Below are 18,445 nucleotides of genomic sequence, written 5' to 3' on the forward strand. Positions count from 1 at the left end.
TGATGTACATCCCTTTAATGCCTGGTTTCTTGACAGTTTTTATCGTGAAGGGATGTTGAATTTCATAGAAAGCCTTTTCTACATTTATTGAGATGATCGTGTAGCTTTTTAGAAAACTCTGTTTATGCAATGAATCACATTTATTGATTTGTATATATTGAACCAGACTTTCATCCCAAGAATGAAGCTTATTTGCTTGTAGTGAACTAGCTTTTTGATGTGTCACTGGATAAGGTTTGCTAGCATTTTGTGGAGGATTTTTACAAATATGTTAATCAGGGATATTGACCTGAAGTTTTCTTTTTTCACTGTGAATCTGCCAGATTTTGGTTTCAGAATGATGTTGGCCTCATAGAGTGAGTTATGGAAGGATCCCTTCTACTCAATTTTTTTGGAATAATTACAGTAGGATTAGTACTAGATCTTCTTTTATATATCTGGTAGAATTCAGATGTGAATCTATCTGGTCCAGGACCTTTTCTTGTTGGTAGGGTTTCCATTACTGATTCAATTTTGCAATTCATTGTTCATCTGTTCAGGGTTTCAATTTCTTCCTTGTTTCATCTTAGGAGGTTTTATGTTTCCAGGAAATTATCCATTTCTTCTAGGTATTCTACTTTGTGTGCATAGAGGCATTCATAGTAGACTCTAAGGGTTTTTTTTGTGTGTGTTTCTGTGATGGTGGTGGTAATGTCATCTTTGTCATTTCTGATTGTGTTTATTTGGATCTTCTCTTATTGTTTCTAGATTAGTACAGCTAGTGGTCTGTCAATCTTGTTTATTCTTTCAAGGAACCAACTTTTATTTTCATTGATTTTTAGTATGATTTTTTACATCTTAATTTCATTTAGTTCAGCTCTGAATTTTGGTTATTTCTTTTCTTCTACTAATTTTGTGGTTATTTTGTTCTTGTTTCTATATTTACTCTAGGTATAATTTTAGCTTGTTAATTTGAGGTCTTTCTAGATTTTTGATGTGGGTGTTTTGTGCTACAGTCTTTGCTTTTAACACTGCTTTACCTGTGTTCCAGAGAGTCTGATATGTTGTATCTTTGTGTTCATTAGTTTCAAAGAATTTATTGATTTGTGCTTTAATTTTATTGTTTACTCCAAAGTCATTCAGGAGCAGGTTTTTAAATTTCTATATAATTGTATTCTTTTGAGAGATCATCTTAGTGATGATTTCTATTTTTATTGCACTATGGTCCAAGAGTGTGGTTGGTATAGTTTCTTTTTTATTTAATTTTTGAGAATTTCTTTATGACTGAACATACAGTCAGTTTTAGAGTGTGTGCCTTGTGCAGATGAGAAGAATGTATATTCTGTTGTTTTTGGGTGGATAGTTCTGTACATGTCTGTTAGGTCCATTTGGTCAAGTCTTGAGCTTAGATTCTGAATATCTTTATTAGTTTTCTTCCTCAGTGGCCTAATACTGTCAGTGGGGTGTTGACATCTCCCAGTATTATTGTGTGGTTAATTAAGTCTCTTCATATGTTGCTAAGAACTTATTTTATGAATTTGGGTGCTCCAGTGTTGGGTACATGTGTATTTAAGATAATTAAGTCTTCTTGTGGAATTGAACCCTTTACCATTATGTAATACCCTACTTTGTCCTTTTTGATTGTTGTTGGCTTAAAGTCTGTTTTGTCTGAAATAAGAATGGTACTCTTCTTTGTTTTCCATTTGCTCGATAAAATTTTCCCTATCTTTTTACTTTGAGACTATGGGTGTAATCGCATGTGAAATGGTTCTATTGAAGACAGCATACAGTTGGGTCTTGCTTCTTTATCCAGCTTGCCACTATGTGCCTTTTACATGAGGCATTTAGCCCATTTATATTCAAGGTTAATATTAATATATGTGGATTTGATCCTGTCCTCATGTTGTTAGCTGATAGTTATGTAGGCATGATTGTGTAGTTGCTTTATATTTTAGTAGGCTGTATATTTATTTTTGTCATGACAGATAACATTCATTTACACACTTGGCACTCCCTTAGTGACCTCTTGTAAGGCAGGTCTGGTGGTGACACTTTCTCTTATCATTGCTTGTCTAAAAAGGATTATATTTCTCCTTCACTTATGAAGCTTAGTTTGGCTGCATATAAAATTTTTGGTTGGAGTTTCTTTTCTTTAAGAATGCTGGATATAAGACACTGATCTCTTCTGGCTTGTAGGATTTCTTTTCTTTTTTTCCTTAATAGTGTAAGTTCTAGGGTACATGTGTACAATGTGCTGGTTTGTTACATATGTATACACGTGTCATGTTGGTGTGCTGCACCCATTAACTCATCATTTACATTAGGTATATGTATATTAGGTAATGCTATCCCTCCCCCATCCCCCTACCCCATGACAGGCCCTGGTGTGTGGTGTTCCCCACCCTGTGTCCAGGTGTTCTCATTGTTCAATTCCCACCTGAGTGAGAACATGTGGGGTTTAGTTTTCTGTCCTTGCAATAGTTTTCTGAGAATGATGGTATCCAGCTTCATCCATGTCCCTACAAAGGACATGAACTCATCCTTTTTGATGGCTGCATAGTATTCCATGGTGTATAATGTGCCACATTTTCTTAACCCAGTCTATCATTGATGGACATTTGGGTTGGTTCCAAGTCTTTGCTATTGTGAATAGTGCCGCAATAAACATACTTGTGCATGTGTCTTTATAGTAGCATGCTTTATAATCCCTTGGGTATATACCCAGTAATGGGATGGCTGGGTCAAATGGTATTTCTAGTCTAGATTCTTGAGGAATCGCCACATTGTCTTCCACAATGGTTGAACTAGTTTCGAGTCCCGCCAGCAGTGTAAAAGTGTTCCTATTTCTCCACATCCTCTCCAGCACCTGTTGTTTCCTAACTTGTTAATGATCACCATTCTAACTGGTGTGTGATGGTATCTCACTGTGGTTTTGATTTGCATTTCTCTGATGGCCAGTGATGATGAGCATTTTTTCCTGTGTCTGTTGGCTGCATAAATGTCTTCTTTTGAGAAGTGTCTGTTCATATTCTTTGCCCACTTTTTGATGGGGTTGTGTATTTTCTTCATGTAAATTTGTTTAAGTTCTTTGTAGATTCTGGATATTAGCCCTTTGTCAGATGGGTAGATTGTGAAATTTTTCTCCCATTCTGTAGGTTACCTGTTCACTCTGATGGTAGTTTCTTTTGCTGTGCATGAAGCTCTTTAGTTTAATTATATCCCATTTGTCAATTTTGGCGTTTGTTGCCATTGTTTTGGTGTTTTAGTCATGAAGTCCTTGCCCATGCCTGTGTCCTGAATGGTATTGCCTAGGTTTTCTTCTAGGGTTTTTATGGTTTTAGGTCTAACATTTAAGTCTTTAATCCATCTTGAATTGATTTTTGTATAAGGTGTAAGGAAGGGATCCAGTTTCAGCTTTCTACATATGGCTAGCCAGTTTTCCCAGCACCATTTATTACATAGAGAATCCTTTCCCCATTTCTTGTTTTTGTCAAACTTGTCAAAGATCAGATGGATGCAGATGTGTGGTATTATTTCTGAGGGTTCTGTTCTGTTCCATTGGTCTATAGCTCTGTTTTGGTACCAGTACCATGCTGTTTTGGTTACTGTAGCCTTGTAGTATAGTTTGAAGTCAGGTAGCATGATGCCTCCAGCTTTGTTCTTTTGGCTTAGGATTAACTTAGAAATGCGGGCTATTTTTTGGTTCCATATGAACTTTAAAGTAGTTTTTTCCAATTCTGTGAAGAAAGTAATTGGTAGCTTGATGGGGATGGCATTGAATGTATAAATTACCTTGGGCAGTATGGCCATTTTCACAATATTGATTCTTCCTACCCATGAGCGTGGAATATTCTTCCATTTGTTTGTGTCCTCTTTTATTTTGTTGAGCAGTGGTTTGTAGTTCTCCTTGAAAAGGTCCTTCACATTCCTTGTAAGTTGGATTCCTAGGTATTTTATTCTCTTTAAAGCAATTGTGAATGGGAGTTCACTCATGATTTGGCTCTCTGTTTGTCTGTTATTGGTGTATAGGAATGCTTGTGATTTTTTGCACATTGATTTTGTATCCTGAGACTTGGCTGAATTTGTTTATCAACTTAAGGAAATTTTCAGCTGAGATGATGAGTTTTCTAAATGTACAATCCTGTCATCTGCAAACAGGGACAATTTGACTTCCTCTTTTCCTAATTGAATATCTTTTATTTCTTTCTCCTGCCTGATTGCCCTGGCCAGAACTTCCAACACTATGTTGAATAGGAGTGGTGAGAGAGGGCATCCCTCTCTTGTGCCAGTTTTCAAAGGGAATGCTTCCAGTTTTTGCCTATTCAGTATGATATTAGCTGTGGGTTTGTTATAAATAGCTCTTATTATTTTGAGATACATCCCACCAATACCTAGTTTATTGAGAGTTTTTAATATGACGGGCTGTTGAATTTTGTCAAAGGCCTTTTCTGCATCTATTGAGATAATCATATGGTTTTTGTCTTTGGTTCTGTTTATGGGATGGATTATGTTTATTGATTTCCCTATGTTGGCTTCACCAGGGATGAAGCCAACTTGATTGTGTTGGAGAAGCTTTTTGGTGTGCTGCTGGATTCGATTTGCCAGTATTGAGGATTTTTGCATCAATGTTCATCAGTGATATTGGTCTAAAATTCTCTTTTTTTGCTGTGTCTCTGCCAGGCTTTGGTATCAGGATGATGCTGGCCTCATAAAATGAGTTAGGGAGGATTCCCTCTTTTTCTATTGATTGGAATAGTTTCAGAAGGAATGGTACCAGCTCCTGTTTGTACCTCTGGTAGAATTTGCCTGTGAATCCATCTGGTCCTGGACTTTTTTTGGCTGGTAGGCTATTAATTATTGCCTCATTTTCAGAGCCTGTTATTGGTCTATTCAGGGATTCAAGTTCTTCCTTGTGTAGTTTTCATAGGGTGTATGTGTCCAGGAATTTATCCATTTCTTCTAGATTTTCTAGTTTATTTGTGTAGAAGTGTTTATAGTATTCTCTGATGGTAGTTTGTATTTCTGTGGGATTGCTGGTGATATCCCCTTTATCATTTTTTATTGCATCTATTTGATTCTTCTCTCTATTTGTCTTACTAGCCGTTTATCAATTTTGTTGATCTTTTCAAGGTTTTTAGCTCCTTTGCAATGGGTTTGAACATCCTCTAGCTCACAGAAGTTTGTTATTATGGATCGTCTGAAGCCTTCTTCTCTCAACTAGTCAAAGTCATTCTCTCTGCATCTTTGTTGCATTGCTGAAGAGAGCTGCCTTCCTTTGGAGGAGAAGAGGTGCTCTGATTTTTAGAATTTTTAGCTTTTCTGCTCTGGTTTCTCCCCATCTTTGTGGTTTTATCTACCTTTGGTCTTTGATGGTGGTGACGTACAGATGGGGTTTTTGTGTGGATGTCCTTTCTGTTTGTTAGTTTTCCTTCTAACAGTCAGGACCCTCAGCTGCAGGTCTGTTGGAGTTTGCTGGAGGTCCACTCCAGACGCTGTTTGCCTGGGTATCACCACCGGAGGCTGCAGAACAGCAAATATTGCAGAATGGAAAATGTGGCTGCCTGATCATTCCTCTGGAAACTTTGTCTCAGAGGGGCACCTGGCTGTATCAGGCATCAGTTGGCCCCTACTGGGAGGTGTCTCCCAGTTAGGCTACTCAGGGATCAGGGACCTACTTGAGGAGGTAGTCTGTCCATTCTCAGATCTCAAACTCCATTCAGGGAGAACTACTACTCTCTTCAAAGCTGTAAGACAGGGACGTTTAAGTCTGCAGAAGCTTTTGCTGCCTTTTGTTGAACTATGCCCTGCTCCTAGAAGTGGAGTCTACAGAGGCAGGCAGGCCTCCTTAAGCTGTGGTGGGCTCCACCCAGTTCGAGCTTCCTGGCCACTTTGTTTACCTACCTAAGCCTCAGCAATGGCGGACGCCCCTCCCCCAGCCTGGCTGCTGCCTCGTTGTTTCATCTCAGACTGCTGTGCTAGCAATGAGTGAGGCTCTGTGGGCATGGGACTCCCTGAGCCAGGTGTGGGTTGTAATGCCTGGTGTGTCGTTTGCTAAGACTGTTGTGAAAGCTCAGCATTAAGGTGGGCGTGTTCCGATTTTCCAGGTACCGTCTCTCCTGACTTCCCTTGGCTAGGAAAGGGAACTCCTGACCCCTTGTGCCTCCTGGATAAGGCAATGCCCTGCCCTGCTTCAGCTCACACTCCTTGGGCTGCACCCACTGTCTGACAGGCCCCAGTAAGATGAACCCATTACCTCAGTTAGAAATGCAGAAATCACCCGTCTTCTGTGTGGCTCATGCTGGGAGCTGTAGACTGGAGCTGTTCGTATTTGGCCATCTTGGAAACTCCCTGGCTTGTAGGATTTCTGATGAAATATCCTTTGTTAGCCTGATAAGGTTTCCTTTGTAGGTAACCTGCCCCTTCTCTCTAGCTATCTTTTATTTATATTTATATATAATTTTTAATATGTATGTATATATATAATTTTTCATTGACCTTGGAGAATCGGATGACTGTGTGTCTTGGAGATGGTTGTCTTGTATAATATCTTGAAGGGGTTCTCTGAATTTGAATGTTGAACTCTCTAGCAAAGGTGGGAATATTTTCATGGGTGTTATTCTCAAATATATTTTCCAAGTTGCTTGCTCTTTTTCCCTGTCTTTCAGGGACACCAATCATTCGTAAGTTTTGTCTCTTTCTATAATCCTATATTTCTTGGTGATTTTGCTCATTATTTTAAATTCTTTTTTCTGTATTTTCATCTGACTGTGTTAATTCAGATAACTGGTTTTTGAGCTCTGAGATTCTTTCCTCAGTCTGGTCTGTCAGTAGCTCTGACTGTATTATGAAACTTTCGTAGTTTGATTTTCAGCTCTAAAAGGTCAGTTTGATAGAGCTATTGGCAATTTCATCTTTTAACTCTTACATTGTTTTACTGGATTTCTTAGACTCCTTGGATTGGATTTCATGTTTCTCTTGGATCTCAATGATCTTCACTGCCATCCAAGTTCTGAATTGCATGTGTTTTATTTCAGCGATTTCAGCCTGGTTAAGAATAATTGCTGGGGAGCTAGTGTGGTTGTTTGGAGGTAAGACAACACTCTGGCTTTTTGAGTTGTCAGAGTTCTTGCAATGCTTTTTTCTCACCTGTGTGGGGTGTTTCTTTAATCTTTGAAGTTGCTAGTTGATTGGCTTCATTTCTTGACTATTTTATGGAGGCAGGGCTCCCGGGCTGCATGCCATAACCCATTGGGATGGGAGAAGTACTGTAGCTTTGTTCTCTGGCCCCTCAAGCTTAAGCACCTGCTACTTTAAAGAGGCTGAAGTATTCCTGGTCCTCTGGCAACAACTCCAGTGGGGAGTGCCAGCAAAAGTGCTTTGTTGTGGCAGTGGTAGTGGTGTCTGTGCTTGCATGCCTCCCAGCTACAGCAGGGTAATGGTGCAGCAGGAGCCGTGTGTGCACACATGAGCTGGTGACTACACATCCAGGAAGAGTTTCTCCCACCAAGAGACCACATCATCAATACTGGCACAAGCAGATCCAAGTAGATCTTTGGAAGTCAAGAACATGGCAAGGTCTATGCTCCAGTCACATGGTAAGGTGCATGCACACACATGTGCCAGCAGTGGCAGGGTGGTGTGCTCTGTGTGTGTGCACCAGTGGCAGTGGGGTGGTGGGGTCTGTGCATGTGCTGGTATGGACAAGGCTGTGGCAATGGCAAGGTATGTGTGTGTGTGCATGTTGGCAAAGAGGTCAGGGAAGGCTTCAGGTGAATGTATTCTGGCAAAGCAATGGGGATAGGCTGTGGATGGGTTTACACTGCTGTGGGCCTGCCTGTGGAAGCTCTCTAATGGCTAGGTGGTGTCTGTTTGTGAAAGAGCTATGGTGGTGGCTGCCAAAAAGCACCCCGGTTGGGCATCTGACTTTGCACTGCAAGCAGTCAGAGTCAGGCAGCGACCCAGGAAAAAGCCAGCTTATGGAGGTGGGGGGTGGCTAATATTAGACTGGCCATATCTCATGGGCAAGACAAGCTTGCTCTATCTAGGCCTGAGAGTCAATAGAGGCTGAAGCAACCTGGAGGAGCATGGTGAACCTTTGGGGGTAGGTGTCTCTGGCTGTTCTCCACTGCAGCCATTCCCACACCAAACTCTCTGGGCTCTACACAGGCTAGAGTCCTATCCCTGCCACCTCCTTAAGTGGCTCTCCCTGCCAGCTCAGATGTCCGTGGGAGTCATGGGGTCTCCTATAGCAAGGATTCTAGAGGTCCATGGCAAGAGTGGGCCACTCCTTACTTATTTAACACAGCCCCTCCCCGGCAGCTTCTGGGGTTCTGGAATGAGTTCTGGTGCTTGGCAACCCCATGCAGTGTTTCCACCTTCCTCCTCCTCCAGCCTAGGGTCTACATCCTCCCTCTGCCCACTCTCAATGCCCTCCTTCCAAAGATCTGCTTGGATCTGCTTGTGCCAGTATTGATGTTGTGGTCTCTTGGTGGGAGAAGCTCTTCCTGGCTGTGTCTAGTTGGCTATCTGGTTTTAGTTTTCTACTTGAATGTAAGCTTCTTAACAAGCATCTCAAATGATGCATGGAAGATATTTTAATTATTAACTTTAAAACATCTATGGTTAAAATTCAACTGATGAGTGGGTAGGTTGCATGGTATGTAAGTTATGTCTCAATAAAACTGTTATAAAGAAAAAAAGAAAATAATAAGTTGATGCAGTTTTCTTCCTCTAAAATTTTTTCCATAAGGAGGAAGGAAGAAAATAAGGAAATAAGGAAGGAAAGAAGAGGAAAATGACTTTACAAACTGAATCCATAGGAGGAATGAGCTGAAAGCATTTGTGATTATTAATTTTATGTGGCAACTTGATTGAGTCATGGGGTGCCCACATTAAACATTATGTCTAGGTGTGCCTGTGAGGCTGTTTCCAGATGACATTAGTATTTGAATCCATGTACTCTAAAACAGATTGCTTTCCATAATATGGGTGGATATCATCTAATCCCTTAAGTGCTGGAATAGAACAAAAGGCAGAGGAAGGAGGAATTCATGCCCTTTTGATTTCTGCCTCACTGCTTGAGTAGGGGCATCTTATTTGATATTCTCCTGCTCTCAGACAGAGATTTACACCATCAGCCCCCCTACTTCTCTGGCCTTTGAACTTGGACTGAATTACACCACCAGCATTCCTGGGTCTCCTGGTTGCAGACAGTAGATCCTGGGACATCTCAGCCTTCATAAATGCTTGAGTCAATTCCTCATAATTCTCTCTCTGCCTCTACGTCTCTCTAGCTGTGTGTGTGTGTGTGTGCGCGCGCGAATGCATGCATGTATATATATGTGTGTGTATATACATATATATATACACACACATATATAAATATATATATTTTTTTCTGGAGAGCCATAACTAATATAGCATCTAAGAGATGATTTGATTCAATCTCCTACTTTTGCGGATGAGTAAGCATAGGCCAGAAGACCAAAATGTGTTTATTCAGAGTCTTACATTCATTTACCTGTAACACCTAAGCCTTCCTTCTTCCTCAGTTCTCTTTATTTAACATATAGTCAATACAAACAAAACAGAATAGAGAAATAACCCTTCACAGAGAAGAGACTCAGAATGAGACATGAGGAAAGATCTGACTTAGCCTAGGGGATGAGGGATCTTGTATTTCGTGAGGCTGATTTTCGCCGTTTCCATTTTTAAGAAAATTCTGAGTTCTGGCAGCAAGTCTTCAACAAGTATGCTTAGTATTTGTCAAAAACTTAAGGCACTTGACTGATTAAATATTTATATCTTTTTGTGTTTGACATTTTCATCAGCTAGAAATTTGCCAGGCTAAATGATTGAGTTTGAAATAAAATTTTACGTGATTAAGCATTTAAAAATGAATACTAATGCATTTCAAGTACAGCACCCACCATAAGAAACAGAACATTACTTCATTTTAAAGTAGACCAATTAGCAATTGAGGGCTTTGAGAGCAACTTACTTATTATGCCTAAAATGAAATAAGAAATTTTAAGTGGATGAGTTGTCAAACAAAAGAGCCCATATGATATACATGTGCCACAGAGATTTCCGTTTTTCACAACGTGGGTGAATGACCCCACCTTAAAACTCAACTTCCTATGTATGTTTACTGCTGCTCTGCATTTATTACATCTCTTTTAGTTACTGAGATCGTGCCCTTGGTAACTGACAAGGACATGAGCTCTAAAAAGTGATATGGTAGAGCAGTAGTGGCTTTAAGAACTAACAGGATAATCTCTCTCTTTTTTCCATCTTTCCTTTTCCATTAAAGTGAAACTTCTTGGATTGATCCCATTTATCCGTAATGTGCTGTTAGTAAACCACAATTTCTTTTCCTGAGAATATGTTCAGGGGTATGTATGATTTCAGGAGAATATTTCTGGATCAGTTCTTAGCTTAGCATATAGTGTCTATTGGAGGTAGTTTTTAGCCACAGTGCTTGACACATGATGTTTGTTTAATAAACATCCAATGACTAAACTAATCAATGAAAGCAGTTCTTGCATGCCATTTCAGTAAATAAACGTGTGGGTATGTGGACATTTTTTTTTTTCAGTTAAAATGCCTAGGCTAGTTGATATTCTCTTTTATCATTAGTGACTGAGAAAGATTTTATGGGTTATTTGTTAGCCCATATGGCAAGTTGGTTGGTGGATCAGTCTGTTGCTAAGGGGAGAGCTGTGATCAGCTGCATACTTAACTTCAAAACATTTCACAATTTTATGAATATGTGCCTTTGAAAGAAAAGGAAAAGAAGGTTTTATTGGGCTACATTGGATGTGAAGTGGTTAAATAGTGCCAAAAATCCTGATCTTTACAATTAGAAAAAGTGTTTAATAATATTACATAAGAAGTATAATTTTGGGATGCTTCTGTCTACTGGAAGATTGCTTTTTAAATTTGGACTTCAATCTCGAAGTTATTCTTTCAACCAGAACAAGAGGAGGTTGGAAAGTAGACTGGATTATATCAAATAATGAATGCAGGGATGTGTAGAGCAGGTGAGGTCTGGCTGTGGAAGAGAATACCTGAATAGAATGGAAACATCTTCAGAAAGCAAAGATGATATCAGTATGGAGGCTCCTGAATACTCTAATTGCTGCAGTTCAGGCAGAAGAGAAAGGCAGGTTGATTAGCAGAGTACTACAATGAAAAAGCTGAATCTGCAGAAGCATAAAAAGTCAGAGGATCTCTTCCCTCACAAGAAACCAGTGAACGATTTTTTTTTTTTTTGCAGTACGTGTTGAACTGTCTCTTATCAATAAAATTAATAAAGACTCTCTCTAAACTCAACTTTGGACATTTGCAGCTACTTATCACATACAAGATGACAAAAGTAGAAGGGAGCTTAAAAATAGGACCCAGACAAGAAGAAATATGAACTTAACAGAACTCCTTCTCTTAAGCGTACCATTTTACCCCCTTTGGGTGAAGAATTGCAAATTACTATTTCCAGTTTGTTTTATACCAATCAATTTAAATTAACTGCATCAAAACTTATAGTTCTCATTGCACGAGTTTAGTCATTCCCAATCTGTTGGAGACATGTCATTTCTATAAATTCCCAAGTTAAAAAAATTATTGCCAGTATTGCTGTAAATACAGATTTAAAATGGGCAGAGTGCACTGAATTTGCTCTTGAGATACCATTGCATAAGTGGGCAATGATGTTGGCAGCATCCTTGGGTGGGTATTTCATTAAGAAAACTTGCTTTCCCTGGGCGTGCTACAAATAACATCTACCTAGTTAAAATTAACCCAAAGCACATGTTCTATTAATGATGTCCCAGCAATGTCATCTGTATGCATAAAGCATACATGTGGCTGACCCTAAGGCTACACTCAGGCCTTGAGAATATTGTGATTTAATCCAGTTTGCACAATGATGCTGTGACTAGACCAGAATTCAGAGCTTTGAAAAAATCCCTCTGCATGGCTTAGCCTCTTTTATCAATACTTTTATTATGTTATTTTCTCACTTGATAACTTACAATCACTTCACACTGCCATTGTATCTGACCTAAACTAACTGTGAGGTTTTTATGACCCTTTATAATCTGATATCATCTTGGCTTTCTGAAGATTTTCATTATGTTTAAGTATTCTCACCCACAGGAGCCCTCACCTGCTCTGCACATCTCTGCATGCATTTCCTGATTTATACTGATCTTTTTTCCAGGAATGTAAAAAGATCTCGTATCTTGCTCTTCTCTATCATACAAAAAATTGTCTCCCTTCTCTTTTTTTTTATACATTTTTATTGTACTTTAAGTTCTAGCGTACTGATATACCCTCTGATCTCTCCCTGTTCTAAGCTTCTTTGGTATACATTTTGAATATTACATAGTTAACATAGTTTATGAATATTACATATGTCACTTTTTATAGTGTTCTCATTTAATTTTTGTTAGTCTTTTCTGTTAAAATTGTATTTCTCGAAGTCAGGAACTTTCTGGTAGCTCCATGGCTCCCAGGTCAGAGATAAATAATAGTCCTCAAATTATTTGAGACCTCTTCTTCAGTTCTATGTTAAAAGTTTCCTTGAAATAAACACTTTCCCACAGAGCTATGATGCTTTATTGTTTTGTGATCCTGATGCCCTTCTATTTATTCATATTGTAACTATCCTCTTGCATCCCATACATTGTGATGGCAGGTCTGGAAGTAGCATCCAGGTTAGTTTTGAAATAAAAGATTAATTTTATTTTGTGAACTTTACAGCACCCCTCAAGAGTATAATTAGCATTGCTCCATGTCATTGCAAAGCTTGATTTGAAAAACATTCTCAAAATTACCAGCAGAGGTTGTGTGATCCATTGACAAGAACCAATGCTGATTAAGCTAACTGGTTAATATGGTCTCAAAATGCAGAATTTAAGGAGTGTAAAGTCAGAGATCAAGAGAACAAGGTGTCTGTGGGCAATTAGCAGCCGTTGAGGCAGATGTGGAAAGCCAAATTGAAAAGATTTGCTGACAGTGAGGCACCACACAAATGTAAGTTGACACTATAGTATCAATATTATTTTAGTAGTCTGATGATCATCATGGTGTTTGGCACTCAGTGATAATCAAAAAACACCATTTGTCAGCATATGGAAGCAGTACATCTCATGTTCTATTGCTCATTGTGAATATAAATTCAGAGGAGGAAAGATTTATATTGATTAATGTTTAAATATTACCTGTTTTTCCTTACACTGTCATGATGGTAATTTTCATTATGCTTCATCTGTCTCTCCAAAAGTTACTTTTTACTAGAATATCAATATCAATTTTCTTTATTGTCTTTACCTCCTCTGTCAAGTCTTATGTTGCTAAATTATTCATTGGCCTAAAAATTTATTAATCTAAATTTTAAGACTATCACATAATCCCATTATTTGAAAAAAATCCCTCTTTACATCCAAAGTATCTGACTTTTAATGATGGCCATTTACACTTTTTTTAAATTTTTTTTTATTATACTTTAGGTTTTAGGGTACATGTGCACAATGTGCAGGTTTGTTACATATGTATCCATGTGCCATGTTGATTTCCTGCACCCATTAACTCGTCATTTAGCATTAGGTATATCTCCTAATGCTGTCCCTCCCCCCTCCCCCAACCCCACAACAGTCCCCAGAGTGTGATGTTCCCCTTGCTGTGTCCATGAGTTCTCATTGATCAATTCCCACCTACGAGTGAGAACATGTGGTGTTTGGTTTTTTGTCCTTGCGATAGTTTACTGAGAATGATGTTTTCCAGTTTCATCCATGTCCCTACAAAGGACATGAACTCATCATTTTTGATGGCTGCATAGTATTCCATGGTGTATATGTGCCACATTTTCTTAATCCAGTCTATCGTTGTTGCACATTTGGGTTGGTTCCAAGTCTTTGCTATTGTAAATAGCGCCGCAATAAACATACGTGTGCATGTGTCTTTATAGCAGCATGATTTATAGTCCTTTGGGTATATACCCAGTAATGGGATGGCTGGGTCAAATGGTATTTCTAGTTCTAGATCCCTGAGGAATCGCCACACTGACTTCCACAATGGTTGAACTAGTTTACAGTCCCACCAACAGTATAAAAGTGTTCCTATTTCTCCACATCGTCTCCAGCACCTGTTGTTTCCTGACTTTTTAATGATGGCCATTCTAAATGGTGTGAGATGGTATCTCACTGTGGTTTTGATTTGCATTTCTCTGATGGCCAGTGATGATGAGCATTTCTTCATGTGTTTTTTGGCTGCATAAATGTCTTCTTTTGAGAAGCATCTGTTCATGTCCTTTGCCCACTTTTTGATGGGGTTGTTTGTTTTTTTTCTTGAAAATTTGTTTGAGTTCATTGTAGATTCTGGATATTAGCCCTTTGTCAGATGAGTAGGTTGCAAAAATTTTCTCCCATTCTGTAGGTTGCCTGTTCACTCTGATGGTAGTTTCTTTTGCTGTGCAGAAGCTCTTTAGTTTAATTAGATCCCATTTGTCAATTTTGGCTTTTGTTGCCATTGCTTTTGGTGTTTTAGACATGAAGTCCTGGCCCACGCCTATGTCCTGAATGGTATTGCCTAGGTTTTCTTGTAGGATTTTAATGGTTTTAGGTCTAACATTTAAGTCTTTAATCCATCTTGAATTAATTTTTGTATAAGGTGTAAGGAAGGGCTCCAGTTTCAGCTTTCTACATATGGCTAGCCAGTTTTCCCAGCACCATTTATTAAATAGGGAATCCTTTCCCCATTTCTTGTTTTTGTCAGGTTTGTCAAAGATCAGATAGTTGTAGATATGCAGCATCATTTCTGAGGGCTCTGTTCTGTTCCATTGATGTATGTCTCTGTTGTGGTACCAGTACCATGCTGTTTTGGTTACTGTAGCCTTGTAGTAGAGTTTGAAGTCAGGTAGCGTGATGCCTCCAGCTTTGTTCTTTTGGCTTAGGATTGACTTGGCGATGCGGGCTCTTTTTTGGTTTCATATGAACTTTAAAGTAGTTTTTTCCAATTCTGTGAAGAAAGTCATTGGTAGCTTGACTGGGATGGCATTGAATCTATAAATTACCTTGGGCAGTGTGGCCATTTTCACAATATGGATTCTTCCAACCCATGAGCATGGAATGTTCTTCTATTGGTTTGTATCCTCTTTTATTTCATTGGGCAGTGGTTTGTAGTTCTCCTTGAAGAGGTCCTTCACATCCCTTGTAAATTGGATTCCTAGGTATTTTATTATTTTGAAGCAATTGTGAATGGGAGTTCACTCATGATTTGGCTCTCTGTTTGTCTGTGATTGGTGTACAAGAATGCTTGTGATTTTTGTACTTTGATTTTGTATCCTGAGACTTTGCTGAAGTTGCTAATCAGCTTAAGGAGATTTTGGGCTGAGACAATGGGGTTTTCTAGATATACAATCATGTCATCTGCAAACAGGGACAATTTGACTTCCTCTTTTCCTAATCGAATACCCTTTATTTCCTTCTCCTGCCTGATTGCTCTGGCCAGAACTTCCAGCACTATGTTGAATAGGAGTGGTGAGAGAGGGCATCCCTGTCTTGTGCCAGTTTTCAGAGGGAATGCTTCCAGTTTTTGCCCATTCAGTATGATATTGGCTGTGGGTTTGTCATAGATAGCTCTTATTATTTTGAGATACGTCCCATCAATACCTAATTTATTGAGAGTTTTTAGCATGAAGCGTTGTTGAATTTTGTCAAAGGCCTTTTCTGCATCTATTGAGATAATCATGTGGTTTTTGTCTTTGGTTCTGTTTATATGCTGGATTACATTTATTGATTTGCATATGTTGAACCAGCCTTGCATCCCAGGGATGAAGCCCAGTTGATCATGGTGGATAAGCTTTTTGATGTGCTGTTGGATTCGGTTTGCCAGTATTTTATTGACGATTTTTGCATCAATGTTCATCAAGGATATTGGTCTGAAATCCTCTTTTTTGGTTATGTCTCTGCCAGGCTTTGGTATCAGGACAATACTGGCTTCATAAAATGTGTTAGGGAGGATTCCCTCTTTTTCTATCGACTGGAATAGTTTCAGAAGGAATGGTACCAGTTCCTCCTTGTACCTCTGGTAGAATTCGGCTGTGAATCCATCAGGTCCTGGACTCTTTTTGGTTGGTAAGCTATTGATTATTGCCACAATTTCAGAACCTGTTATTGGTCTATTCAGAGATTCAACTTCTTCCTGATTTAGTCTTGGGAGGGTGTATTTGTCGAGGAATTTATCCATTTCTTCTAGATTTTCTAGTTTATTTGCATAGAGGTGTTTGTAGTATTCTCTGATGGTAGATTGTATTTCTGTGGGATCAGTGGTGATATCCCCTTTTTCATTTTTTATTGCATCTGTTTGATTCTTCTCTCTTTTCTTCTTTATTAGTCTTGCTAGCAGTCTATCAATTTTGTTGATCTTTTCAAAAAACCAGCTCCTGGATTCATTAATTTTTTGAAGGGTTTTTTGTGTCTCTATTTCCTTCAGTTCTGCTCTGATTTTAGTTATTTCTAGCCTTCTGCTAGCTTTTGAATGTGTTTGCTCTTGCTTTTCTAGTTCTTTTAATTGTGATGTTAGGGTGTCAATTTTGGATCTTTCCTGCTTTCTCTTGTGGGCATTTAGTGCTATAAATTTCCCTCTACACACTGCTTTGAACATGTCCCAGAGATTCTGATATGTTGTGTCTTTGTTCTCGTTGGTTTCAAAGAACATCTTTATTTCTGCCTTCATTTCATCATTTACACTTTTAAAAACAGTTATATTTGTCACCAGTTACTGATCCTATTGGCAGAACCACATTTTTTTTTTTTTTTTTTTTTGAGACGGAGTCTCGCTCTGTCACCCAGGCTGGAGTGCGGTGGCGCGATCTCGGCTCACTGCAAGCTCCGCCTCCCGGGTTCACGCCATTCTCCTGCCTCAGCCTCTCCGAGTGGCTGGGACTACAGGCGCCCGCCACCACGCCCGGCTAATTTTTTGTATTTTTAGTAGAGACGGGGTTTCACCGTGGTCTCGATCTCCTGACCTCGTGATCCGCCCGCCTCGGCCTCCCAAAGTGCTGGGATTACAAGCGTGAGCCACCGCGCCCGGCCTATTTTTTTAAATTCGGGTTTTTTAATGTTTTAATCGTATTTTATTACTGTTTCATCCTAGCAACTGTTCTACTTTTCAGTTATTGCAAAACATTTGAAACAGCTTTATTTATGAGATGGGAAATAAGCTTTAACAAATTTATTTATGTTTAGAATAACCTTATAAATAACCTACAGATTCTTTTATCATATACCTAACGCTTGTATTAGTTACTTATTGCTGTGTAAAGAATTACTCCAAAAGTCGCATCCTAAAGTATCATGTATTTATCGTCTCACACTTTCTGAGGATTAAGAGTCTATGAGCAACTTAGTTGCATATTTCTGGCAAGTGGTTTCTCCTATTAAACTTTCTTTCTTCAGAGGTTTTCCATTTAATTACCTAAAAATACCTCATTTTGTTCTATTTTGAGTGGCCTTTGATTCTTGGAGTCCTTTTAATTTATGATTTTGATACTGTTTCAAAATCAGTGTATACAATATGTAAATATTATGTATGTGGATCTGTAGTATTTCTATTTGTTCTTCTTATTGAAGGCCTTTGCCTTTTAGGTGTGGGAAGAAGGCCACATTCAAGGTTGATCTACATTCATTGCAGTCTGTCTGAATCATTTCTGTGGCTGTGACTTTCCTTAGATATTCCCATATGATTGTTCATTTTATATCTTTGCTGTATTCTGCATTTTATATCTTTGCTCTATTCTGCATTTTACCAACGTTATTTGACCTTCATTGTATCGATTCCAGACCATTTCTTTAATTTATCAACATATGGTATTATAACCTAATCTTTTGTAGCTTTTTGAAATCTTTCTCAACTATAAAATGCCTGCACACTTTAATAGTTGCCTTAAAACAAGTTTGAGATAAAACTGACACCCCAGCAGGTTCTACGTGGTCGTATCTTTTCAGTTTAACACATATGGTTTACAATTATACTTTAATTTCAAATAGTTTAATTAGAAGTCTACTTCACTGTTACCATACTTCACTTGCTATTAGAATGGGTCATGTACAACGTGTATTTTTCTTCTATGTCACTGAAAAGTGGGATTTGAAACAATAAACTTTGATCAGAGAAATTTGAGTTCTCCTAACATATAGTTGGAATGTCTGGTAGAGAAACAAGTGTCTATTGGTGTAATTTTAAGAATTCTGGGAACAATTCTTGGTCTAAAATATGCCTCTTCAGAGGCTAATTGATGCTGGGAATTTCATTACTCCAGATTTGGGTTCTGCTTTTAGCTCAAATCTTTGATTTGGTAGAAGCCAATAGCCTGATGGTGTATGCCACTTGGCAAAGAAGACAAGGTATAAATAGGACAAATAAGGAAGGGCTGTATGGGGCACCCCAAAGATAAACATTATGT

Source organism: Nomascus leucogenys, chromosome 4, assembly GCF_006542625.1.
Source record: "Nomascus leucogenys isolate Asia chromosome 4, Asia_NLE_v1, whole genome shotgun sequence".
NCBI classification, from domain to species: Eukaryota; Metazoa; Chordata; class Mammalia; order Primates; family Hylobatidae; genus Nomascus; species Nomascus leucogenys.